General features: G+C 45.8%; 1 protein-coding gene across 6 annotated transcripts in view; it reads left to right on the forward strand.

Moving 5' to 3' along the window:
- The window catches only part of PC (pyruvate carboxylase), a 113,140-nt gene that overhangs the window by 2,808 nt on the left and 83,877 nt on the right, over positions 1–26,455 (forward strand). For 3 of the 6 annotated variants that reach the window (XM_064364694.1, XM_064364697.1, XM_064364693.1), the window contains one exon: positions 2,518–2,555. The gene's annotated coding sequence lies outside the window, so the exon portion shown is untranslated. Of the gene's footprint in view, positions 1–2,517; positions 2,556–6,215; positions 6,960–19,436; positions 19,458–26,455 lie in introns of those variants that run through there. The other 3 variants (XM_064364695.1, XM_064364696.1, XM_064364692.1) reach the window with 2 other exon arrangements.

Raw genomic sequence — 26,455 nt, forward strand, 5'->3', positions numbered from 1 at the left:
TTACGGAATGAAAAGCTTGCTTCATCTTGGCCTTCAAGACTCTCTAATACGATTCTACCTGTTGAGCTCTTTCTTCCATTTGACCCCTCAGGTTCCGTCTTCTGTGTCAGCCCCATAGTGAGACTAGTCACTGTTCCCCCACACTCGATTCTCACTGTCCCTCTGCTCTTGTTCTTCGTGACCTTGTTTTCTGCAGGGCCTTCCCTCTTATCTTGTCCTGTCAAAATATTCTTTGAGACACAGGACTTTATTAAAGCTTGCTAAATCAATTCAGTTGGACTGGGGTCTCTTTTAATAACAATGATGATGATAAGTAATTATTTATTTTATTTTATTTTATTTTATTTTTGAGACGGAGTTTTGCTCTTGTTACCCAGGCTGGAGTGCAATGGCGTGATCTCGGCTCACTGCAACCTCCGCCTCCTGGGTTCAGGCAATTCTCTTGCCTCAGCCTCCTGAGTAGCTGGGATTACAGGCACGCGCCACCATGCCCAGCTAATTTTTTGTATTTTTAGTAGAGATGGGGTTTCACCATGTTGACCAGGATGGTCTTGATCTCTTGACCTCGTGATCCACCCGCCTGAACCTCCCAAAGTGCTGGGATTACAGGCGTGAGCCACCGCGCCCGGCCTATTTATTTTATTTTTTTTGAGACGGAGTTTCGCTTTTGTTGCCCAGGCTGGAGTGCAGTGGTGCGATCTTGGCTCACCTGCAACCTCCATCTCCCGGGTTCAAGTGATTCTCTTGCCTCAGCCTTCCGAGTAGCTGGGGTTTCAGGCATGTACCACCATGCTCAGCTAATTTTGTATTTTTAGTAGAGACAGAGTTTCCTCCATGTTGGTCAGGCTGGTCTCAAACTCTTGACTTCAGATGGTCTGCCCGCCTTGGCCTCTCAAAGTGCTGGGATTACAGGCATGAGCCACCTCGCTCAGCCTTTGATTTATTAATAAAAGCCAACTACTGTGTAGTAGTGAGGGCCTTGCTAAGCCCCTTACATACACATAATGTGATTATCACAACAATCCTATTACAAAGGTACTATTAGATCCATCTCTTAGAAATGACGGACTCATAGATGAGACACAGAGGTGAAATAACTTGCTCAGAGTCATACAGCTCGGAAGGCCAGAGATGCTCACTGCTGGAGTGCCTCTCACGTGCCATCCCATTTTTATTTCTTTTAACCAGCCCCCAACAATTTGCTTTTTGGCACTTCGTGGGCAGAGCCTGAGTGTACATACAGTTCCTTGTGCAAGGCATGTGCTCAGTGAATATTTTATTGAATTGAGTGCCCCAGACGTTGAATTTCAGCCTTGACATTATCTATCAAGGCAACTGGTTTTCTCTGAACAGGGATTTGAGCTTGCTGGCCTGTGTTTCCATTTTGCTGTTCATTGACTAGTGGCTAGAGCAGGTGTATGTGGCCTTTCGGAAATAAGCCGTCGATAAAACTCTGAAAAGTGATCACACAATCCCAACTGTGGGCTCCCATGGGCATAAACACGAGGTGTGCTATTACGTATGGCAGGAAGGGGACTCTGCAGGAAAGGACTTGAGGAAATAGCTGGGAAATAGGGGACACGTCTCAGGTCACGTAAGACAGCTCGTCATTAGTGTCAAGTTGCGGAGTGAGATAGAAACCAGACTCCGAGAATTCAGAGGGAGCTCCTGAAGGATTAGAGACAGATCTGCGGAAATGCAGAGAAAGTAGGCCTGAGGCTTGATGGAGTGGGCAAGAAGAGAAAGCACTTCAAATAAAACAAGAACCGTTTCTAGAACTTCATGTTCATGTGTAGTGGGTGTAAGAAAAGGGTTTTACTTAAGTGCTTCCCACCAAGGCTGTCGGCTAATGCCCCAGTGTGTCTTCTGTGCCAGGCATGGTGCCAGGGCTTTGCATGTGCTGCCTCATCGGGCATCCCCTAGAACACTGTGAGATGGGCGATGTTATTATTCCCGTTTTACAGATGAGGAAACACTTTGTGTGATAATAGAGCAGCTGTCGGAATAACAAGGGGTGCAGTCCAGGCAGCGGGACAACAGAGCTGGCACTTCCAACCCTGTGCCCTCCTGGTGCCCTCAGAGACTCCCCTGAGATGGAAGCAAAGAAACAGTCTCTGGGTTCTAAAATCTGTGGTTTTGGCTGGGCGCAGTGATTCACACCTGTAATCTCAGCACTTCAGAAGGCTGAGGCAAGTGGATCACCTAAGGTCAGCAATTTGAGACCACCCTGGCCAACATGGTAAAACCCTGTCTCTATCAAAAATATAAAAATTAGCTGGGCATGATGGCGCATGCCTGTAATCCCAGCTACTCCGGAGGTTGAGGCAGGAGAATTGCTTGAACCCAGGAGGCAGAGGTTGCAGTGAGCTGAGATCACGCCACTGCATTCCAGCCTGGACAGCAGTGTGGTGAGACTATGTCTCAAAAAAAAAAAAAAATCTATGTTGTTGCCACTCCTAGGTTCTCTGGGGACTGCCTGGAGCAATGAGAGTAATGCTTTTTTTTCTTTTGCTTTAGATAGCGTTTCCTTCTGGAGAGCTGACCAAACACTAAGGGTAAGTCCTGTGCCTGAATCCGGGCCGTGGGATGTGTGGGGGGCTTCCCAGGGAGCGGCTGTGGAGGCCAGCAGTGTGGCATGTCAGGTCCAAGCCCAATCAATAAAAAAAGGCTGCATTCTGATTTTGGATAATACCCAAGCAGTCCTTGTCTGTTTCTGGCGGCCCTTGGTTTTTACAGGAAAGTGACATCTGGCTCCCTTCTGGCCCCAGTTGGCAGCTGGCCAGCCTCAGCTGCAGGCCCTGCTTCTCAAGGATATGGTCAGCTTGGGAAGCTGGGGAGGAAGAATCTTTGGGGCTGGGCCGCCTCTGAGAAGACCCCTTGAGTCAGCGTGGAAAGCAGGCAACTGTGGTGCGAGGTGGCCTTGCCAGCTGGTTGTAAAGTCACCTGACACGTGTTTTCAGAGGGTGACAGCCTTTGCCATTCACAGTGACAAGGAGGGAAAGGGGACTTGCCCCTTCTTCCCCTGTATATTTTACAGGCATGTGCCACCACACCTGGCTAATTTTTTTTTTTTTTTTTGAGACAATGTCTTGCTCTATTGCCAGGCTGGAGTGCAATGGCATGATCTCGGCTCACTGCAAACTCTGCCTCCCTGCTTCAAGCGATTCTCCTGCCTCAGCCTAAGTAGCTGGGACTACAGATGTGCCCCACCACACCCAGCTAATTTTTTATATTTTTAGTAGAGATGGGGTTTCACCATGTTGGCCAGGATGATTTCGATCTCTTGACCTTGTGATCTGCCCACCTTGGCCTCCCAAAGTGCTGGGATTACAGGCATGAGCCACGGCACCTGGCCAGTTTTTGTGTTTTTAGTAGAGATGGGGTTTCACCGTGTTAGCCAGGCTGGTCTTGAACTCCTGACCTTGGGTAATCTGCTCGCCTGGGCCTCCCAAAGTGCTGGGATTACAGGCATGAGCCACCGTGCCCAGCCTAATTTTTGTATTTTTAGTAGAGACGGGGTTTCACCATGTTGGCCAGGCTGGTCTTGAACTCCTGACCTCAGGTGATCTGCCTGCCTCAGCCTCCCCAGGTGCTGGGATTACAGGTGTGAGCCATCATGCCTGACTGGCTCTACTGCTTTTAAGGTTTCCCTAACACGTATTTCCCTGGTGGCAGGTGCCTGGGAGGTTCAGTGGCCTCCTTCAGCCTAAATTCCAGAGCCTTCCAGCTGGTCCTCTGCTAGTCCGGTCCTCTCTTCCTCTGCTGGTCTTCAGGAGCAGCTGAGCCAGGGAGCCAGGTGCTCTCCCAGAGTCTGTGACATCAATAATGCTCCTCCTTTTAGGCTCACTGGGGACTTGGGGACTTGGTGGCTCAGGGACAGCTTTCTCCAGCGCTCATGTCCAGTGCTGAGTGGGGATTCCTTGGTACAGGAGTTTTTCTCGGTTTTTTATCCATTATGTGGGGGTTTTCCTCAGACGACCCTTCGTGCGGCAGGAGCTGGTTTCCTGTGTGAGATTTCCCGCAGTCCTCCCTTAGACCTAGATCTTGGGCCAGCAGCTGCCGTCCGCACGCTACCATTTAGTAAGGGCAGTGAGCTCTGGGTGGGAATGGCCACAACGTGGAAGAACTCCACCCTCCGTGATTTTCACGCCGTTGTTCTCTCTGCTTGTTCTGTCCTGTTATTCTTGGCTGATAGAGTTGGATGTTATTTCTCTTACTTGTGTCCCTACAATGAGAGGTGGCGGTGTTGGAGAACGTTCCCCCCAAACCACTTGTCTTGTGAAACTGAAGAAACTGAAGCCTGGAGAAGGCTGGTTAGCAGAATCCCAGATGCTGATTCCATTTTTTTTTCTTTTAAGATTGCTATCTTTTATTGATGTCTTCCCTTAGATCCATCAGTATGAAAATCAGTCACCAAGAAGGGCCTTCTTCTTCCATGTTATGGAATTGTCAAAGCTTGTTTGGCTCCTCAGTTCCCAAGGCTCTGCTGACTTCAGCTTTGCCGAGGGACTGAGGCTCTGTGTTCTAAGCTTGTCACCCTCCCCTCCTCTTCAGCGTTCTCCTGGGATCCTGGAGGAACATGAATGTGGCCTTTTGTTGTTAAGTGTTATGCTTGAAGGCATTGCCCCAGGTACTCCCAGCGCTACTCTGGTTCCCTGATCTTCTGTTACCTCCTTGTCCTGATTTGCCTTGAGGCCAGAGAAAGGGGTGGGTCCGGGAGATCATAGGACAGCTGGGAGTACATTTCCACTGTCTGTGTGTGGAAGGGCCTGACTGCTTCTGTGGCAGCTCCTCTCCTGATGACATCCACCATGACATCACAGCAAGGCTTTGGGAAAATTCCGCGACCTGGCTGTGCTGAGTCATGCTTAGTCTCTGGGGCTGTGTCACCTTTCCCATGTCTGTCACTGGGCGCTGCAGTGACTGAAGTGACACGTGCTGCCCATTTCTTATGTTTGCACACCACTTTATGCTTCTCTGAACGCCTTCTCTCATGCACATGCTGTGTATCAATGTGAAATGTATTAATGTTAAATCAATAATAAGTATATTATTTATTCTGGAAAACATTTTTCTCTTGCAACGGGTGAGGAAGTGAAGGTTCAGAGAAACTAGAGAGATTAAGTGACTTGATGAGTTTCGGGTGACATGAGTGGCGTGTCTGCGGGAGGTTTCGATGCCATACCCACTCCTACCCCTGGGTTTTTGTGTAATGCAAACATTATTCAGAAATTACTTTGGTTGAAAAAGGTTGATTTTCAATTTGATAAAATTATGAATTCAGAAACCTAGTTATTTTAAGGGCTAGTCTTTTAAGTTTAGCTTCTAAGTGTAGCCTATAAATCTCTGATCTATTTATGATTCTAGGACATTTTAACATGTACTCTCAGAGGATCTTGCTGTGTCACCCAGGCTGGAGTGCAATGGTGTGATCTTGGTTCACCGCAACCTCCGCCTCCCGGTTCAAGCGATTCTCTGCCTCAGCCTCCCGAGTAGCTGGGATTCCAGGCATGTGCCACCATGCCGAGTAATTTTTTTGTATTTTTAGTAGAGATGGGGTTTCATCATGTTGGCCAGGCTGGTCTTATACTCCTGAGCTTAAGTGATCTGCCTGCCTCAGTCTCCCAAAGTGCTGGGATTACAGGCATGAGCCACCGCTCTTGGCCTCAGAGGGCTTTTTGATTAATACTTTGTTCCATTTGCAAACTTAATGAAACTCATCTGAAAATTTTCAATTGAATTTATAAATTACATTCAACTTCCTTTAACTATTTTAATAATTCTTCTGTCCAGGTATGGTGGCTCACGCCTATTATCCCAGCAGTTTGGGAGGCCGAGGTGGGCAGATCATGAGGTCAAGAGATCAAGACCATCCTGGCCAACATGGTGAAACCCCATCGCTACTAAAAATACAAAAATTAACTGGGTGTGGTGGCGTGTGCCTGTGATCCCAGCTATTCTGGAGGTTGAGGCAGAGAATAGCTTGAACTGGGAGGCAGAGGTTGCAGTGAGTCAAGATCACGCCATTACACTCTAGCCTGGCAACAGAGCGAGACTCCATCTTAAAATAATAATTCTTCTATTTATCTGATTAAAATAAAATCTCTAATACCTAAATGACTCTTGTAAATCTAATAAATAAAGCCGTATGTTACTTTTCTTAAACTTTCCTATATTGTTTTGTGTTTTATTTATTTTTGTTTGTTTTGAGACAGGGTCTCGTCTGTCACCTGGCTGGAGTGCAGTGGCACAGACTCAGCTCACTGCAGCCTCCTCTTCCCAGGCTCAGGTGATCTTCCCTCTTCAGCCTCCTGAGTGACTGACTGCAGGGTCAAGCCACCACACCCGGCTAATTTTTGTACTTTGTAACGACAAAAGTACCACATTGCCCAGGCTCCTCTCGATCTCCTGAGCTCAAGCAATCAGCCCGCCTTGGCCTCTCAAAGTGCTAGGATTACAGGCGTGATACATTATAGTTTTCTCAACAGCTTGATTGGGGTACTATTGAGATATAATAAGTTGCACATATTTCAGGTGTACAATTTGGCAGGTTTTAATATATGTTTACACTTGCGAAGCCATCACTGCAGTCCAGAGTGAGCACACTCACCACTTTGGAATTTCTCCTCTGCCTCCACACCCTTCAGGAAACCATGGAACTGCTGTCTGTTGCTATAGGTTAGTTTCCATTTTCTGGAATTTCCCATAAATTGACTCATATAGTATATATTGTTTTTTCTCTGCCTTCTTTTACTAAGCATAATTATCTTGAGATATGTTCATGTTGTTGCATGTATTGATAGTTCATTTCCTTCTTTTCTTTCTTCCTTTTTTTCCAGACAGAGTCTTGCTCTGTCACCCAAGCTGGAATATGGTGGTGTGATCATAGCGCCCTGTAGCGTTGACCTTCTGGGCTCAGGTGATCTCCCACCTCAGCCTCCTGAGTAGCGGAACTACAGGTGTGTGCCACTATGCCTGGTTATTATTATTGTTATTATTTTAATCTTTAGTAGAGGTGAAATCTCGATACATTGCTTAGGGTTGTCTTTTTTTTTTTTTTTTTTTTTCAGATAGAGTTTTGCTCTGTCACCCAGGCTGGAGTTCAGTGGCACAATCTTGGCTCATTGCAGCCTCTGCCTCCCAGGTTCAAGCAATTCTCCTGCCTCAGCCTCCTGAGTAGCTGAGACTAGAGGCATCCAGCCCACCACACCCGGCTAACTTTTGTATTTTTAGTAGAGATGGGGTTTTGTCATGTTGGCCAGGCTGATCTGGACTCCTGACCTCAAATGATCCACCCGCCTCAGCCTCCCAAAGTGTTGGGATTACGGGCATGAGCCTCCACACCTGGCCGCTAGGCTTGTCTTGAACTCCTGAGCTCAAGCAGTCTTCCCCACTTCCCATCTTGGCCTCCCGAAGTGCTGGGGTTACAGGCGTGAGCCACTGTTCATTTTTTAATTTTTTTTATTTTTGAGATGGAGTCTTGCTCTGTCACCCAGGCTGGAGTGCAGTAGTATGATCTTGGCTCGCTGCAACCCCCGCCTCCCTGGTTCAAGCGATTCTCCTGCCTCAGCCTCCTGAGTAGCTGGGATTACAGATGTGCACCACCACACCTGGCCGAGTTTTGTATTTTTGGTAGAGACAGGGTTTCACCATGTTGGTCAGGATGTTCTCGATCTCCTGACCTCATAATTTGCCTGCCTCGGCCTCCCAAAGTGCTGGGATTCCAGGCGTCAGCCGCCGGCCTGACCACATTTTTTTTATTTGTTTGTTTGCTGATTTTGTTATATGGGTATTACAGTTTAGCCAGTCCCCTGTTGTTGGTTGTCTCAGGTGCTTCTTCTTTTTCGCATTTAGAAATAAAGCTGCTGTGAACATTTGTGTGTAAGTCTTTGTGTGGGCATATATTTTCTTTTCTTTTGGGTGAATGCCTAGGAGTGGAGTGGCCGGATCCTATGGTAGCTGTATGTATGTTTAACTTGAACTGCCAAATTTTCTGATGTGGTTGTATTTTACATTCCTGCCAGCTGTGTATGAGAATTCCGGTTTCTCCACATCCTCCCCAACAGCGGGTATGGTTAGTCTTTGAAATTTTAGCCATTTTAAAAGGTATATGGGGTTATCTCATGGTTTCAATTTGAATTTTCCTAATGACTACTGATTTTAAATATCTTTTCATGCGTTTGTCTTCTGCCAGTTCTGATTTTAAACTTAGTAACATTTCTACTTAAAATCACAAGTCTAAGCTAATTACTCAGTTACATGTTTTTTGTTTTGAGACAGGGTCTTGCTCCGTCACCCAGGCTGGCTTGCACTGCTGTGACCATGGCTCACTGAAGCCTCCATCTCCCATGCTCAAGTGATCCTCCCATCTCAGCCTCCTGAGTAGCTGGGCATGCGCATCATGTCTGGCTGATTTTTTAAACATTTTTTTGGTAGAGATGGGATTTCACTATGTCGCCCGTGCTAGTCTCAAACTAGTATCAAGTGATCCACCTGCCTCAGCCTCCCAAAATGCTGGGGTTACAGGTGTGAGCCACCATGCCTGGCCTCAGTTCCTAGTTTTAATTGGAATCTAAAGACTGATTTGTAATTCTGAACAGACCATATTGTCTTAGAGTGCATAAAGTAACAGGTAACACACAGATTTCTTAAGACTATAAATACTATTTTCTTAGCCTTGTCTGTATTCAATCTGATTATCTTCCTGGAATTAGAGAAGCTTACGTAATAAGGAAATAAATACATGATTTTAAACTACGGTGAATTATTTTCCTAATCAACTGTTGGCCTTGCTTTCTCAACTAGATGATATTTTCTTTATAATTAAAGAGACCTCTGGGTGGGATGAAACTGACCTTTGAATCTATCTGCTATTCAGACCTGCTCCATTGCCACCATTCTGCCTCCAAATGGGGATGGTCTCACAGCCCATGTGCTTAAATAAAAGTATAGGTCTACCTATTTTTGTGGCCATACTTACTAAATATAAAATAGATACTGTTATATATGAAGTAGATACAGTTTCGATTCTTTAGATTCTCTGTATTTCTCAAGGCTTTCTCTGACCCAGGGCTGGTTGTAAAATCCTGTCAGTGACCCACCACGGCTAGAATTTGAGTCCCGGTCTTCTGAGGCCATGTCTGGCGTTTCCCCACATCTCTTAAACATTTTCAAATAAAGAGAAAGAAAGGCTGGTACTTAAGCGTTCTTGCTTTCTAACCATGCTTGGTTATGAAGAAATTATGACATCTGGAATCAGTGCTGGCTTTTTCCCGTTCTTCAGTTCACCCCCTTGGTGATGGTGAGAAGTCTGTCCTCTCCCTACCCTCCCGGAAAGCTACCAATCTTTGGAAAGGCCATTGCCATCAGATTCTTGTTAGAAATCTGCATCTTGGATAATACTAGATGCGGAATTGCATTCCTGTCCTGGTCACTGGGTATGGCCCTAGGAAGCTTGTAGATGGTGAGTGGACCTGGTTGAGAATTGTTAATGCAATTTGACCTCTTTTTTTTTTGAGATCGAGTCTCTCTCTGTCACCCAGGCTGGAGTGCAGTGGTGTGATTTTGGCTCACTGCAACCTCTGCCTCCTAGGTTCAAGCAATTCTCCTGCCTCAGCCTCCTAAGTAGCTGGGACTACACGCATACGCCACCATGCCTGGCTAATTTTTGTATTTTTAGTAGAGACAGGGTTTCACCATATTGGCCAGGCTGGTCTCGAACTCCTGACCTTGTGATCCACCCGCCTTGGCCTCCCAAAGTGCTGGGATTACAGGTGTGAGCCACCACACCTGGCCTCTTTTTTTATTTTTTGAGATGGAGTTTCACTCTTGTTGCCCAGGCCAGAGTGCAATGGCACGATCTTGGTTCACTGCAACTTCCGCCTCCCCGGTTCCAGTGATTTTCCTGCCTCAGCCTCCCGAGTAGCTGGGATTACAGACGTCTGCCACCACGCCCAGCTAATTTTTGTATTTTTAGTAGAGATGGGGTTTCACCATGTTGGACAGGCTAGTCTTGAACTCCTGACCTCAGGTGATTCATTCACCAGCTTCACATTCCCAAGGTGCTGGGATTTCAGGCATGAGCCACCTCACCCAGCCTGACCTCTCCTTTGATGCCTGATACACATGTGGCCCCATGTGAGTAAGAGCAGAGGTTTGTAGAGTGACAAGAAAAGGACATTTGAGTGGGGGAGAAATTGGAAGGAGACTGTCTTAGGTTTTTGCAGTGCAGGAGTTTTTTTGTCCCCCATTTGAAAAAACTGTGGTAAAATACATTGTCTTCGTCCATTTGGGCTGCTATAACCAAACAGTCTTATTCTGGGTAATTTATAAACAATAGAAATTTATTTATTTTATTTTTTATTTTTTAAATTTGTTTTTTTGAGATGGAGTCTTGCTCTATCGCCTAGGCTGGAGTGCAGTGGCACAATCTCAGCTCACTGCAACCTCCACCTCCTGGGTTCAAGCGATTCTTCTGCCTCAGCCTCCCAAGTCACTGAGATTACAAGTACATGCCACCACACCCTGCTAATTTTTGTACTTTTCGTAGAGACAGGGTTTCACTGTGTTGGCCAGACTGGTCTCGAACTCCTGACCTCAAGTGATCTGCCTGCCTCAGTCTCAGTGCTAGGATTAGAAGCGTGAGCCACTGCACCCGGCCTGAAGATTTTTTTTTTTCTGAGACAGAGTTTCACTCTTAACCACCCAGGCTGTAGGACAGTCGCGCAATCTTAGCTCACTGCAATCTCCGTCTCCTGGGTTCAAGTGATTCTTCTGCCTCAGCCTTTCAAGTAGCTGGGATTATAGGTACCTGCCAAGATGTCCAGCTAATTTTTGCATTTTTAGTAGAGATGGGGTTTCACCATGTTGGCCAGGCCGAGAAATTTATTTCTTAACAGTTTTGGAAGGTGAGAAGTTCAAGATCAAGGCACCAGCAGATTGGGTATCTGGTGAGGGCTTGTTCCTCATAAATGATGCTGTGTCTTCACAGGGTGGAAGGGACAAGACAGCGCCTTTTGACCTTGACCTCTCTATTTTTCTCCCACTCTTGGACTTGAGCAATCCTCCCACCTCAACCTCCCGAGTAGCTGGGATTGTAGGTGCCAGCCACTGTGTCAAGCTTGACCTCATTTATAAGGGCACTGATCCTACCCATAGAATGCAACCCTCATGACTTACCTCCTCAAGGTCCCATCTCTTAACAAACGTATGAATTTTGAGGGGATGTCCACATTCAGAACGTATTACATATATTATGTACACATAATATGGAATTTACTCTCTTAACCATTTTCAAGTGTACAGTTCAGTCATGTTAGCTACATTTATATTGAACAACCATCACCACTATCTGCCGACTTTTTTTCATCATGCGAAACTGAAGCTCTGTAACCCTGAAATACTAACTCCTCTTTCCCCACTCACCCAAGTCCCTGGCACTCACCATTCTACTTTATGTCTCTATAAATTGGGTTACTCTAAGCACCTCATATAAATGGAATCAGACTGGCTTATTTCACATAGCATAATGTCTTCAAGGTACATCCATCTTGTAGCATGTATCAGAATTTCCTTTCTTTGTAAGGCTGAATCCTGTTCCATTATATAGATTTTACTTATCCATTCATATATCTGTGGACACTTGGATTGGATCCATGTTTTAGCTATTATGAATAATGCTTCTGTGAACGTGGGTGTACAAATACCTCTTTGAGACTTTGCTTTCAGTCCTTTTGGGTATATACCTGATTGCTGGATCAATGGTAATTCTATTTTTAAATTTTTTGAGGACCCGCTGTGCTATTTTCCACATCAGCTACACCATTTTACGTTACTATGAACAGTGCACAAGGGTTCCAGTTTTCCACATCCTCATCAACACTTACTTTGTTCTTTGGGTGTAAAGTGATGTCTCAATGTTTGGATTAGCCTTTCCTTAATGATTAGTGATGTTGAATACTTTCTTTTTTTTTTTTTTAGATGGAGTCTTGCTCTATCGCCCAGGCTGGAGTGCAGTGGTGCCATCTCATCTCACTGCAACCTCTGCTTCCTGGGTTCAAGATATCCTCTTGCCTCAGTCTCCCAAGTAGCTTGGACTGTAGGTGCATGCCACCATGCTGGCTAATTTTTGTATTTTTAGTAGAGATGTGTTGGCCAGGCCAGACTCAACCTCCTGACCTCGAATGATCCACCCACTTCAGCCTCCCAGAGTACTGGGATTACAGACGTGAGCCACCGTGCCTGGCCTTGAGCATCTTGTGATGTGCTTATAACTTATTTGGGGAAATGTCTGTTCAAGTCCTTTGCCCTTTTTTTTTTTTTTTTTTTTTTTTTTTTGAGACAGGGTCTTGTTCTGTTGCCCAGGCTAGAGTACAGTGGCACAGTCTTGGCTCATTGCAGCCTCAACCTCCTGGGCTCCAGTGATCCTCCCACCTTAACCTCCCTCGTAGCTGGGACCACAGGTGCACGCCACCACACTGGGCTAATTTTTTATATTTTTTGTGGAGACAGGGTTTTGCCATGATGCTCAGGCTGGTCTTGAACTCCTGAGCTCAAGTGATCTTCCTGCCTCAGCCTCCCAAAGTGCTGGGATTACAGACATGAGCCACTGTACCTGGCGAACTCCCAAAATTGAACACTCACACACACACACACACACACACACACCTGATTCAAAATGGGCAGAGGGGCCAGGTGTGGTCCCAGCTACCAGGGAGGCTGAGTTGGGAGGATCACTTTAGCATGGGAAGTCTAGGCTGCAGTGAGTTGAGATTGTACCACTGCATTCTAGCCTGGACAATAAAGTGAGACACTGTCTCAAAAAAGACAAAAACAAAAACACATAAAAAAACTTTCGGGAGCTTTCCATATATTCTGAATATTAATTCCTTATCAGATGTATGACTTGTAAATATTTTCTTCCATACCATACCGTGGATTGTCCTTTTACCCCGCTGATATTGTCTTTTGATGCACAACATTTTTACATTTTCACGAAGTCCAGTTTGTCTATCTTTGCTTTTTGTTGCCTGTGCCTTTGGTGTTATATCCAAGAAATCATTGTTCAATCTAGTATCATAAAGCTTCTCCCCTGTGTTTTTTCTAAGAGTTTTGTCATTTTAGGTCTTACGTTTAAGTCATGGATGTGGTGTTAGGTAAGGGTCCAATTTCAATTCTTTCGCATGTGTCTCTGCCGGAGTTTTTTGTTTGTTTGCTTTTTTGAGATGGAGTTGCCCAGGTTGGAGTGCAATGGCGCGATCTTGGCTCACAACCTCTGCCTTCCAGGTTCAAGCAGTTCTCTGCCTCAGCCTCCCTAGTAGCTGGGATTACAGGTGTGCGCCACCATGCCCGGCTAATTTTTGTATTTTTTTTTTTTTGAGACGGAGTTTCGCTCTCATTACCCAGGCTGGAGTGCAATGGCGCAATCTCGGCTCACCGCAACCTCCGCCTCCTGGGTTCAGGCAATTCTCCTGCCTCAGCCTCCTGAGTAGCTGGGATTACAGGCACGCGCCACCGTGCCCAGCTAATTTTTTGTATTTTTAGTAGAGACAGGGTTTCACCGTGTTGACCAGGATGGTCTTGATCCGTTGACTTCGTGATCCACCCTCCTCAGCCTCCCAAAGTGCTGGGATTACAGGCGTGAGCCACCCCGCCCAGCCCAATTTTGGTATTTTTAATAGAGACAGGGTTTCACCATTTTTGCCAGGCTGGTCTTGAACTCCTGACCTTGTGATCAACTGCCTCGGCCTTCCAAAGTGCTGGGATTATAGGTGTGAGCCACTGCGCCCAACCTCTGCAGGAGTTTTAAGTACAATCTGTCCTCACCTGTGGCTGTGTTCCCCTTTCAGGTGGTAAAGGAGCATTGTGAGATACAGTATTTAATAGCACAGTTGTTTCTTGGTATCCTCTGGGGACTGGTTCCAAGACCCCCCCCCAGATGCTAAAATACTCCAAGATGTTCAAGTGCTTGATAGAAAATGGCATAGTATTTGCATATAACCTATGCATATCCTCTTGTGTACTTTAAATCATCTCTAGATTACTTAAAATACCTAATACAATGTAAATGCCATGTAAATAGTATTATACTTTATTGTATTGTATTGTATTGTATTGTATTGTATTTATTTATTTATTTATTTTTGGAGACAGAGTCTCATTCTATCTCCAGGCTGGAGTGCAGTGGCACGATCTTGGCTCACTGCGACCTCCTCCTCCTGGGTTCAAGTGATTCTCCTGCCTCAGCCTCTGGAGTAGCTGGGACTACAGGCATGCGCCACTACACCCAGCTAATTTTTTTGTATTTTTAGTAGAGACGAATTTCACCATGTTGGCCAGGATGGTCTTGGTCTCTTGACCTCGTGATCTGCCCGTCTCGGCCTCCCAAAGAGCTGGGATTACAGGCGTGAGCCACCGTGCCCGGCCTGTGTTATTTTTTATTGTTGTATTTTATTTTTTATTTTGCTTTTTCAAATATTTTTGATCCACAGTTGGTTGAATTTGTGGATATGGAACCCACAGATACAGAGGACTGACCGTATATCAAATGAAGGCAGTGATGTCACTGAATGACAGTGACTGTCCTCGCAAGGAGAAAGGAAAATGTGTTTCACCATAGGGCTGGGTATTAAATGGCTGAGGGGTGCAGAGAAGATTAAACCTAAAAGTTACAGTCATTTAACACAGCAATTCCAGTTCTAGAAATGCAACCTGTGGTATCACAGGACAAGCATGCAAACATATGAGGTATTAGCAGAAAATGGGAAATCACCAAAACGTGCATCAGAAATGGGTGCTACATGTGAAGTCTGTTCAGTGTCATACGATGTAGCCTTTTTTTTTTTTTTTTGGAGACGGAGTTTCGCTCTTGTTACCCAGGCTGGAGTGCAATGGCGCGATCTCGGCTCACCGCAACCTCCGCCTCCTGGGTTCAGGCAATTCTCCTGCCTCAGCTTCCTGAGTAGCTGGGATTACAGGCACGCGCCACCATGCCCAGCTAATTTTTTTGTATTAGTAGAGACGGGGTTTCACAATGTTGACCAGGATGGTCTCGATCTCTTGACCTCGTGATCCACCCGCCTCGGCCTCCCAAAGTGCTGGGATTACAGGCTTGAGCCACCGCGCCCGGCCACGATGTAGCCTTTAAAAATAGCTCATGTGACTGGGCGCGGTGGCTCACGCCTGTAATCCCAGCACTTTGGGAGACCGAGGCGGGTGGATCACGAGGTCAAGAGATCGAGACCATCCTGGTCAACATGGTGAAACCCTGTCTCTACTAAAAAATACAAAAAATTAGCTGGGCATGGTGGTGCGTGCCTGTAATCCCAGCTACTCAGGAGGCTGAGGCAGGAGAATTGCCTGAACCCAGGAGGTGGAGGTTGTGGTGAGCCGAGACCGCACCATTGCACTCCAGCCTGGGTAACAAGAGCGAAACTCCGTCTCAAAAAAAAAAAAAAAAATAGCTCATGTGTCCTAATCAAGCTGTCACTCTAAATGTATTACCACAGGACAAGATGCCTTTATACAAAAAATATTTATTATAAAATGGAATGTATAACATCTCATTTTTTGTTATTTTGGAATGCTGCACCAACAATTTGTTCAGGTTGCTGGAATTATAGAATTATGTGTTTAAAAATTTTTCTATGTAATGTGGATTTTTTCCTCTACGTAGTATTTTTTTTTTTTTTTCTCGAGACGGAGTCTTGCACTGTAGCTCAGGCTGTAGTGCTGTTCTGCGATCTTAGCTCACTGCAACCTCCGCCTCCTTTCACCATGTTGGCCGGGCTGGTCTTGAACTCCTGACCTCGTGATTCGCCCGCTCTGGCCTCCCAAAGTGCTGGGATTACAGGTGTGAGCCACCGCACCTGGCCCTGTAGTATTAATTTTAAGTTGTCAATTAGAAAAATCTAAATAGAGAAGGGTGCAACTCATAACCCCACTTGCGGCTTAAGATCAAATACTGGGTACTTAATGACCGGAGTTCTACTCTTTTACCCTTCTTTTCCAAAAACTTGTTTTGGAAGATGAAACCCTCTTTCTAAATGCCATATGTGATATAGATTGCTGGGGAGTGGTGGAGTGAGGACTTCATAAAAGCTGTTCCTCCATTAAAAGATATGAGAAAGTTGGCAAATATTGTCAAAACCAACTTTTTCAGAACTTGACAAATTAACCAAAGGCTTATAACAATCTAAGACACATTTATTCAGGAAAAATTGCAGAAAAAATTATTCTTGTTTTCAACAAAATGTTACAAGGCATGCAAAGAAACAAGAAAGTATGGTTCATACATGGGAAGAGACAGTGTTTTCCAGCCCAGATGGTGGACTTCGTAGGCAATAACATTAAATCAACTATTTAAAATATGTCTGAAGAACTTAAGGAAAATGTGAGAAGAATGCCTCGCCAAATAGAGATGATTAATAAGTAATGGAAATGACAAAAAAGAGCAAAAAAAATAGAGCAATTGGAATTGCTCTGTTTTTCTTGAGGTAAAGGGTGAATTCCCCTTTGTGGGCATTCTGTATCTCCGGGCATTCAGTAACATGTTGTGAAATGCATGGTAATATTTTTTTTCTTTCTTTCTTTTCATTGATTTTTTTGTACATGGTAATATTTTTAAAAGTGCACAGAAATTCTGGAGTTGGACAGTACAGTTACTGAAATGAGAAATTCACTAGAGGCTGAACAGCTGATTTGAGCAGCCAGAAGAAAAAAATCTGCAAGCTTGAAGGTAGGAACCTTGAGATTGTTCAGGCTGAGGATGAGAAAGAAAAAAGAGAGAAGAAAACTTAACAGACTGAGAAACCCATGGTGCACTGTCACTCAAATCAACATATGCATGATAAGAGTCCTAAAAGGAGTGGAGAGAAAGGGTCAGAAAGAATGGCCAGTAGCTGATGAAAAACAATAACCTACCCACTCAAGAAGCTCAGTGAACTCCAGTGAATGAATATCAGAGATCCACACCTAGATATTTCATAAAGTGTCAAATGACAAAGAATCTTGGAAACAGGAAGAGATGAGCAGCTTATCTTGTACAAAGGATTTTTGATCAGACTAACAGCTCATTTCTCCTCAGAAACCATGGGAGCCCGAAGGCAGTGGGATGAAGGCGGTATGAGGCAAAACTTTCAACTGTAATTATTGGACTTCTGAGTCTTAGACAGCCCTGACCTCTTTGTTTTCAGGGACAGTTTTTCAATTTAATTCCTAAAAACAATTCGTAAAACTTCCTTGACCTGTAGGAAAGCCTGTCTTTAGGCAAGGTGCAGTGGCTCACACCTCTGATCCCAGCACTTTGGGAGTCTGAGGTAGTTGGATCACCTGAGGTCAGAAGTTCAAGACCAGCCTGGCCAACATGGCAAAATGCCATCTCTACCAAAAATACAAAAATTAGCCAGGCGTGGCGGTGCACACCTATGGTCTCAGTTATTCAGGAGGCTGAGGCACAAGAATTGCTTGAACTCGGGAGGCAGAGGTTGCAGTGAGCCGAGATCACACCACTGTACTCCAGCCTGGGAGCCTGGGTGACAGAGCAAGGCTCCATCTCAAAAAAAAAAGGGGGGTGGGGAGGGGTGGGGGGAAGACCTGTCTTTTACAGAGTTCCCTTCCCCAAGTTTTTCTAGAAATACCCCAGAGATGCTTATGTGTTCCACCAAGTTTGGAACAAAGTTAAGGAGTGAAAAATATCTGTGAGATGCATGTAATCTGTGTGCGTTGGTCATTTCCTTGGCCAGCTGTTCTCTTCTGTGTGTTATCTTGTTCTCCCTGCCTCAGGACTGTTGCTTCAGTCTTCATACTATGTTGCCTTAAATATGCAAACGGCCTCTCTCATACCTTCTCAAAGTGCAGCTTTTAAAAATATTATCAGGCGTTTCATAACATTTTACTGAATGCTGGGAGACAGCAGAATGGAATTACAATACAGAAAAAGATGTTTTCTCCACAAAGGGGAATTCACCCTTTACCTCAAGAAAAATAGAGCAATGCCCAAGAACAATAATGGTGGCCTCACCCCTGCCCATTAACCATCAAGGCTTCAACAAATACTGGGGTCTAATCTCAACTAGTGTTACTCCAGGACATCATATGGAGCTGACTGACTGCCGATGTTCTGTTGTTGATAATAATGTGTGTGTAGCACTTTATAGTTTTATTACTTTCTTTTTTTCATTCTTTTTTTTTTTTTTTTTTTTTTTTGTGACAGCATCTTGCTCTGTCACCAGGCTGGAGTACAGTGGAACCATCAAAGCTCACTGCAGCCTCCACCTCCCGGGCTCAAACAATCCTCCCACCTCAGCTTCCCGAGTAGCTGGGACTACAGACATGTGCCACCACACCCAGCTGATCTTTTTTTTTTTTTTTTTAATTTGAGACAGCATCTTACTCTGTCACTTGACCTCCCAGGTTCAAATGATCCTCCTACATCAGCCTCCTGAGTAACTGGGACTACAGGCATATGCCACCATGCCCGGCTAAGTTTTGTATTTTTTGTAGAAACTGTTGCCCAGGCTGGTGTGATCCTGAGCTCAAGTGATCCTTCTGCATTGGCCTCCCAAAGCACTAGGACTACAGGCGTGAGCTACCGTGCTTGGCTAGTTTTATTTTATCAACCAGTTTTCTCTGGAACGGTAATGGTTGTGGTTTTGCTGTTCATGGATGACAGACCCGAGGTTCAGAGAGATTTCCGTCTCACTCAGCTTCACTAGGAAGAGTTAGAAGCAAGCTCTGAGAGCAGCAAACCAGATTCTGGCCTGGAGTTCTTAGAATATGCTGCTGTTCCTCAGGATGTGACAATGTGGTGTGGCAGGTGTTACAGCGCACAGGGCTGCAAAGACCAATCTGAAACCCTCCCCCTTTCCTTCTGAAGTTGATCACTTGATGGACGTTTGCGGCTTTTATCATAAGAGCCATTTGCTGTCACATGGCTTGTGGCCAGCTGGGAGTCTGCCTCCACCTAAGGCAGGGCTCCTCCCTGCCATGTTGCCCAAGGCTGTTTCAGTAGGCCTTAAGGTTTTCTTCAGCCCTCCTGGCTTTTGACTACCCCATTCCAGCAGGTTGCAAAATAGCCGTTTTGTGTTTTTGCTGACCTGCACCATCTTTCCATCTTTTCAGATACTGAAGTGGCAATTTCAGTATCTGGCAGAATGGGTTCCCCATTTTCTAATCCTGAGTTTTCTCAGTTGACTGAGTGGCTTAAGGAGGACAAGTTATTACTGTGCAGTATTCCAAGAAATGGTTCTTTCCTTCAGCAATTACATCGCATCTGTGATGTGCACAGCTCCTTACTGGATGCCCTGAGGCCACAGGAGGATCTGATGAGGGCCTTGCCCTGAGTCCTTTATCCCATGGTTGGGAGAGAAGGAATGCACGTGCTGGACGAAATACATGCTTCATAGTGACCGGCTAACTGCAGGGTAGTAATGACCTCATCAGTCCTGCTTCTCTGCCAGGTGAGATGCTAAATGCATAAACATACACAGGGACCTGGGCATGGTGGTTCATGCCTGCAATCCCAGCACTTTGGGAGGCCAAGGCAGGTGGATCACCTGAGGTCACCAGCCTCTACTAAAATACAAAAAATTAGCTGGTGTGGTGGCACGCATCTGTAATCCCAGCTACTAGGGAGGCTGAGGCAGGAGAATCACTTGAACCCAGGAGGTGGAGGTTGCAGTGAGCTGAGATCACCCCATTGCACCCCTGCCCGGATGACAGAGTGAGACTCTATCTCAAAAAAAAACAAAAAACAAAATCAAAACACACACGGAATTACCAGGGGAGTGGCATAGCAGGGTTGAGAACATGGACCCTGGAGTCAGGCAGATAGGGTGGAGCTCAGGCTTAGCCCCTGGTCAGCAAGTTCCTTGGCTTCTTCAAGCCCTGGTTTCCTCCTCTATAAAATGGGGGCGGTAAGACCTTCCTTCTTGTCTGTGGGGACTGTTGGGGGTGGAGATCAAATGAAATAACTTCTGTACAAATGAAATAACACATGGTCATTCTGTACAAATGAAATAACACATAAACAAATGAAGTAACACAGTCTTGTGCCTGACACCTATTGGACACATCATAATGGTGGCTCTGTTAATGGGACCAGTGATGAACAGTTACAAGGGAACTCCATGAGGAGAGGAGAACGTGAGTCCGAGGCCCTGCAAGGTCAGGGGACTCTCTCAGGCGCGCATGTGTGGTATTTGAGTTTCTAGGAGGGGAGTCCCTCCCGGGCAGTGGTACAGGGAGTGAGGTCATGGTGATGAGACAGAGGATGATGCCGCAGCCCCCCTGGCCAGGGTGGAGAGTTGTGCCTACTTTGATCACTGTGGAATCCTCAGGGAAGTGGGAAGCAATGTTGGAATTTGTGCTGGCAGGGCGTAGTGAGCATTAGGACTGGGAATTCATTCTGTGAGCCCCAGCTGCGTGTTGGGATTTGAGATAAGAAGAAGTCCCTGAGATGATTCAGCCAGGACTCCCCAGAGGTGGATGGGATTTTGGAAAACCTGTGGAAGTAGTGGGCGGCAGATTGGGAATGGGGAGAGTCAGAGGTTGGGTGGGGACTAGCTCAGCGTGGAATATAGCTCGGACGTTCTATAATGATGCAAGTGTAGGTTAGGCAAGTGGTTGCAATGGGAAGGAACATGCAAATATAAAGTGTCACAGAAGAAAAGGTGTCATGGGGCCAAGTGGAGGGAGGGATTGGAGAGCTCTAAACTGCAACTCAGTCTTCAACTTGAAATGCAGGGTGGGAAAAGCCACCCCATTTCTTTAGCTAAAGGTAGCTGACTCCAAAACCCGAGGTCGGGGAACAATGGAGAGACAAATGGAAAAGAAATAGGGAATGGGGACAGGGCACCATGTTTGGAGATGGCGGGCTTTTAAGCCCAACTCAGTATTTCCCGAGAAAATTGAGTTTGCCTGAGACCAGAGCAATTATTCTTGAGACTTACCCAGAGAAATTGTTACCCAAAGAAGAGAGAGGTCTGGTAGGGCCTGAAGATTCTTAAGCTGGTTTTCCCTAGTTCTTGCCTCTTGGTGCCTCCCTTTTCTCCTTATCTAATGGTTTCTGGATGAGACTCATCTGTGGTGGGCCGCCTGCTGCTTGTCAAGGCTATGCTGAAGGGCTAAGCCCTCTGGAAGAGCTGTCAGGAGAGAGGCACCTTCAGGGTACTTGGGGTTTTCCCCTTGATTCCAGGGCAAGATAGGTGGAAGCTGAAACTGCCTCCTAGCAAACAGATTTACACTGACCAAAGCAATATATTTGTAGGTGTTAGATTTAAGAGGTTTAGGTTTTCCCTTGCATTTTTTTTTTTTTTTTGGAACAGAGTTTCGCTCTCGTTGCCCAGGCTGGAGTGCAATGGCTCGATCTCGGCTCACCGCAACCTCCGCCTCCCAGGTTCAAGCGATTCTGCTACCGCAGCCTCCTGAGTAGCTGGGATTACAGGCACACACCACCATGCCTGGCTAATTTTTTGTATTTTTAGTAGAGATGGGGTTTCTCCATGTTGGTCAGGCTGGTCTCAAACTCCTGACCTCAGGTGATCCACTGCCTCGGCCTCCCAAGGTGCTGGGATTACAGGTGGGAGCCACTGCGCCCGGCCTTCCATTGCATTTTTTAGGTGCATGGTGGGAGAGATATTTTAGAGAGAGGGATTCTCCTGGCAGACACAAAATATGAATTAAGAACCTTTAGTTCTGTTTTTCTCCCACTACTTCTTGATATTCATAGTTACTGTGCTGGGACTTTGGAATGGGTTTTGGTGTGCAGAAAAGACAGGGCATTTGCTGCCAAGAGGGAAAGTCCATTGAGACTAAATTCACAAGATAAAGGATAGTGTGCCTTACCTTCCAGGAAGAGCTGTGTCTGCTCCTGTATCTGGCTTCTTTCTTGTTGTTTTTACAGTACTGAATCAGTTTTCTTTCCCTGATGGCTAGCTTCTGCAGCTGGAGGGAACACAGTGTAAAGAGGCTTTTCCCACCAGAGCCAGATTAAGGACACTTTTGGGCCAAAGGACAAATGTGCCATTCCTAGCAGATTTATGGCCCCAAAAGGACATTTCAGCCACCGCATCTGGGAGATTTTTGCCTCTGATCAGCTAGCTCGGCAGCGTAAGCCCAGGAATTTAGTCATTGATGGAATCCAACCAAGGGGTCTCTGTGGAACCCTCGGTTTGGGTGGGCTGGACTTCTACCCTTCCATTGAAATTATTTGAGCCAGGTGCGGTGGCTCAAGCCTGTAATCCCAGCACTTTGGGAGGCCGAGGTGGGTGGATCACGAGGTCAAGAGATCGAGACCATCCTTGTCAACATGGTGAAACCCCGTCTCTACTAATACAAAAAATTAGCTGGGCATGGTGGCGCGTGCCTGTAATCCCAGCTACTGAGGAGGCTGAGGCAGGAGAATTGCCTGAACCCAGGAGGCAGAGGTTGCGGTGAGCCGAGATCGCGCCATTGCACTCCAGCCTGGGTAACGAGCGAAACTCCGTCTCAAAAAAAAAAAAGAAATTATTTGAGATGGTAGAGTGCCTTCCATGCTGAAACAGGTCTGATGTAACAGTTACTGAAGGGGCAGAGGGAGCCCAGGTATGACCTAGGTAACTCCTCAGAGATGCTGCCCTCGAACCTGTTAGTCTTCCAGCAGGTTACCAAGCAGTAATCCAAAGAGTTAATGTTTAACTTTAAAAAAAAAAAAGGGTATTCAGTTCAGCTACCTAAAACTTGCATCTGGTACAAACATTGAAATGTATAAACATCTTTTTTCTCTCTCCCCAGTAACCCAGTTCCCCTCCCAGGAGGCCACTTCTGGGGAAATGACCTTGTCTGCCCTTTTGGAGGTGGTTTGCCCTTTGAAACAGAAACATAGTTCTATCGTTGGCTCCCCCGTGCCCTCTCTGCTCCATGCCCTTTTCACTTATCAGTGTATCGTGGAAATCTTCCCATGTCAGCACAGATAAAAAGTCGGCAGGACTCTCTGTGCCATTTCATGCTTTCTTTTTTCATTTTGCCATTTGCTTGTTGCCAAATCCCTCACACTTACAGAAGAAAACATGTGTACGTTAAAACAAAATAGTGAAATGAACATCTATGTTCTCATCCCCTGGGTTAAGTTTAGGACCAGATAAGCCCCTGTGTTCCCTCCCCAGTTATTCTTTTTTTTTTTTTTTTTTTTTGAGATGGAGTCTCACTCTGCTGTCCAGGCTGGAGTGCAATGGTGCCATCTCGGCTGTTTGCAACCTCCACCTCCCAGGTTCAAGTGATTCTTCTGCCTCACCCTCCCGAGTAGCTGGGACTACAGGTGTGTGCCACCATTTTTAGTAGAGACGAAGTTTCGCCATGTTGGCCAGGCTGGTCTCGAACTTCTGACCTCAGGTGGTGCACCTGTCACAGCCTCCCAAAGTGCTAGGACTACACGTGTGAGCCACCACACCCAGCACCCCAGCTATTCTGGCTTTTGTGATATTCATTCTCTTGTTCTTGTTAGTTTTCCCACCGATAGCCAATCTCTGAATAACTTATTGTTTAATTTTGCCTGGTTTTGAACACCTGGACGTGAAACCCTGCAGTACATTTCTGTTACTTGCTCAGCATTACATTTGCAGTTCCTCCATGGGGAGGCACATGGCTCTGTTCATTAGAGCTTTCCATTGAATGAATACCCACAGTGTGTTGATCCTCTGTGTTGCCCTGTTGCCAAGAAGCCCTTGGTCTGCTTTCTTTTTTTTTTGTCTTAGGAATAACCCTGCTGGGAACTTTTTTTTTTTTTTTTTTTTGATAGAGTCTCGCTCTGTTGCCCAGGCTGGAGTGTAATGGCGTGATCTCAGCTCACTGCAGCCTCCGCCTCCTGGGTACAAGTGATTCTCCTGCCTCAGCCTCCTGAGTAGCTGGGACTACATACACGTACCACCCGCCTGGCTAATTTTTATATTTTTAGTAAAGACAGGGTTTCACCATACTAGCCAGGATGGTCTCAATCTCCTGACCAGGTGATCCACCTGCCTCAGCCTCCCAAAGTGCTGGGATTACAGGTGTGAGCCACCACGCCCAACTTTTATTTATTTATTTATTTTAAGACGGAGTCTCACTCTGTTGCCCGGGCTGAAGTGCAGTGGCATCATCTCAGCTCACTGAAACCTCCGCCTCTCAGGTTCAAGTGATTCTCCTGTCTCAGCCTCCCAAGTAGCTGAGATTACAGGCACATGTTACCTGGCCAGTAATTTTTGTATTTTTAATAGAGACAGGGTTTCGCCATGTCGACCAGGCTGGTCTTGAACCCCTGACTTTGGTGATCTGCCCACCTCAGCCTCCCAAAGTGCTTGGATTACAGGCCTCAGTCACCGCACCTGGTGGGAGCATTCTTACGGTTGGCTTCTGGAACACATGAGCAAGAATGTCTCTGGGGTATAAGCTAGGAGCGGAGTTGCTGGCATGTCTAACTCTTCTAGGTTATCCGAAACCAAAGTTGAGGTTTTACAAACTAATTTGCCCTTCTCCCACCAGCAATAGAGAGCACCGAGTATTTTCTGACCACCTAGGTGGTACGACTTTGGACTGCAAGTCTGTGTGAAGGCTGTCCTGTGATTGCAGCTTCTTTGGGGGAGTTTTTCATTTTTCTAACTGGCTCAGTGCCAAGGATTTAGACAGTTGATTTTTCTCACAGGTAGTTCTTGGGGACAGGAAAGGGTAGATCACATTTACTTGTGGTTCACTCTTACGTTAAGGGAGTATCCTTTGGAAGTCCGAACTTCCTGGGGGTAAGATCTCCTTAGATTTCCCACGGTGGCTGGGCTCTGAGCTACGCTTCTGTGACCTTTTGAGGCTTTGAAAACTGAAGCTCAGGTTTGCCTAGTTCTGCAAATGCCCTCTAGATAAAAGCTTCAGTGTTAACTTGCCTCCCTGGTTTCTCCTTCTTAGGGTTTTAGCCTGAGTGTTCCTTATTTTCTTGCCAACCTGTCTGTCCTTTTAAGACAAAATTTAATCTGGCCAGGCATGATGGCTCACACCTGTATTCCTAGCACTTTGGAAGGCCTAGGTGAAAGGATCACTTGAGCCCAGGAGTTTGAGCCCAGACTGGGTAACATAGCTCATGAGATCCCTGTCTCTATTTCAAAAAATATGTAAAAAATAAAAAGGAGGCTGGGCACTGTGGCTCACACCTGTAATCCCAGCACTTTGGGAAGCTGAGGCAAGTGTATCACATGAGGTCAGGAGTTCGAGACCACTCTGGTCAACATGGTGAAACCCTGTCTCTACTAAAAATACAAAAATTAGCCGAGCATGGTGGCATGTGCCTGTAATCCCACTTACTCAGGAGGCTGAGGCAGGAGAATCACTTGAACCCTGGTGGCAGAGGTTGCAGTGAGCCGAGATTGTACCACTGCATTCCAGCCTGGATGACAGAGCAAGACTCCATCTCAAAAAAAATTTTTTTTAAAATTAATATGTGTTTATATATATATATACACACACACACACACACACACACACACAAGTACATATATGTGTATTTTATCCTGCATTTGTAGTTATTTTCAGCAGGAGGGATGGAAGATTATTTAACTCTGCTGGAAAAACTCTGGTTAACCTTTAAAGTAATTCTTGCTTGCCTCCTTTCCTTTCCCTTTCCCTTCTTTCCTTTCCTTCTCTCTCTCCTTTCCTTCCCCTTCCCCTTCCCCCCTTCCTTCCCTTTCTTTCCTCTTTCTTTTTTGCCAGAGTCTTGCTCTGTTACCCAGATTGGAGTGCAGTGGTGCAATCTCAGCTCACTGCAATCTCCACCTCCCAGGTTCAAGCAATTCTCCTGCCTCAGCCTTCCGAGTAGCTGGGAATACCAGCATGCCACCATGCCCTGCTAATTTTTGTATTTTTAGTAGAGATGGGGTTTCACCGTGTTAGCCAGGATGGTCTAGGATTTTTTTAAAGTAGCACTTTTAAGACGAGCCTTTGCATCCCTAGGGTTGTGGCTTCCATTATCAGAGGTCCCTGGCTTTCACACTGGAGAAGTAAGGCTGCTGACACCACAGTGATGAGACGGAAGTGGTTTGGGCCACTCCCCCAAAATTTTAGTACTATGCTTGGACCTGGAAATCTGACTCATGTTTCAAACTCACATGGCACTGATTTGTCCCAGAAGACTACTTTATGAATTTATAATGGGAGATAGAATCTCTGGGGTCAGCCTCTTCTTTTTCAAAGATCTGTAGTTGGCCCGTCTGTACCAAGTAGGTCTTAGATGGTGGGTAGGTCCATTCTAGCATTCAATAAATAATAGTACAAATAGGGTTGCTTAGAGAGCAGGAATCACACACAGGCAATTGATGCATGTCTTAAGGGACTTTTAAATGATAGTACCCTATTTTAGACCCTGACCCTCCTTGTTCCTGGTTGCAGAGTCCCATTTCATGTAGTGTTTCTTTCCCACATATTTAGCTATCTTAGCCTTTTGATTTCTGAAAGTCCCCGT

The sequence above is a fragment of the Aotus nancymaae genome, unplaced genomic scaffold (genome assembly GCF_030222135.1).
Source record: "Aotus nancymaae isolate 86718 unplaced genomic scaffold, 86718_ANA_hifiasm-v0.15.2.pri h1tg000059l, whole genome shotgun sequence".
NCBI classification, from domain to species: domain Eukaryota; kingdom Metazoa; phylum Chordata; class Mammalia; order Primates; family Aotidae; genus Aotus; species Aotus nancymaae.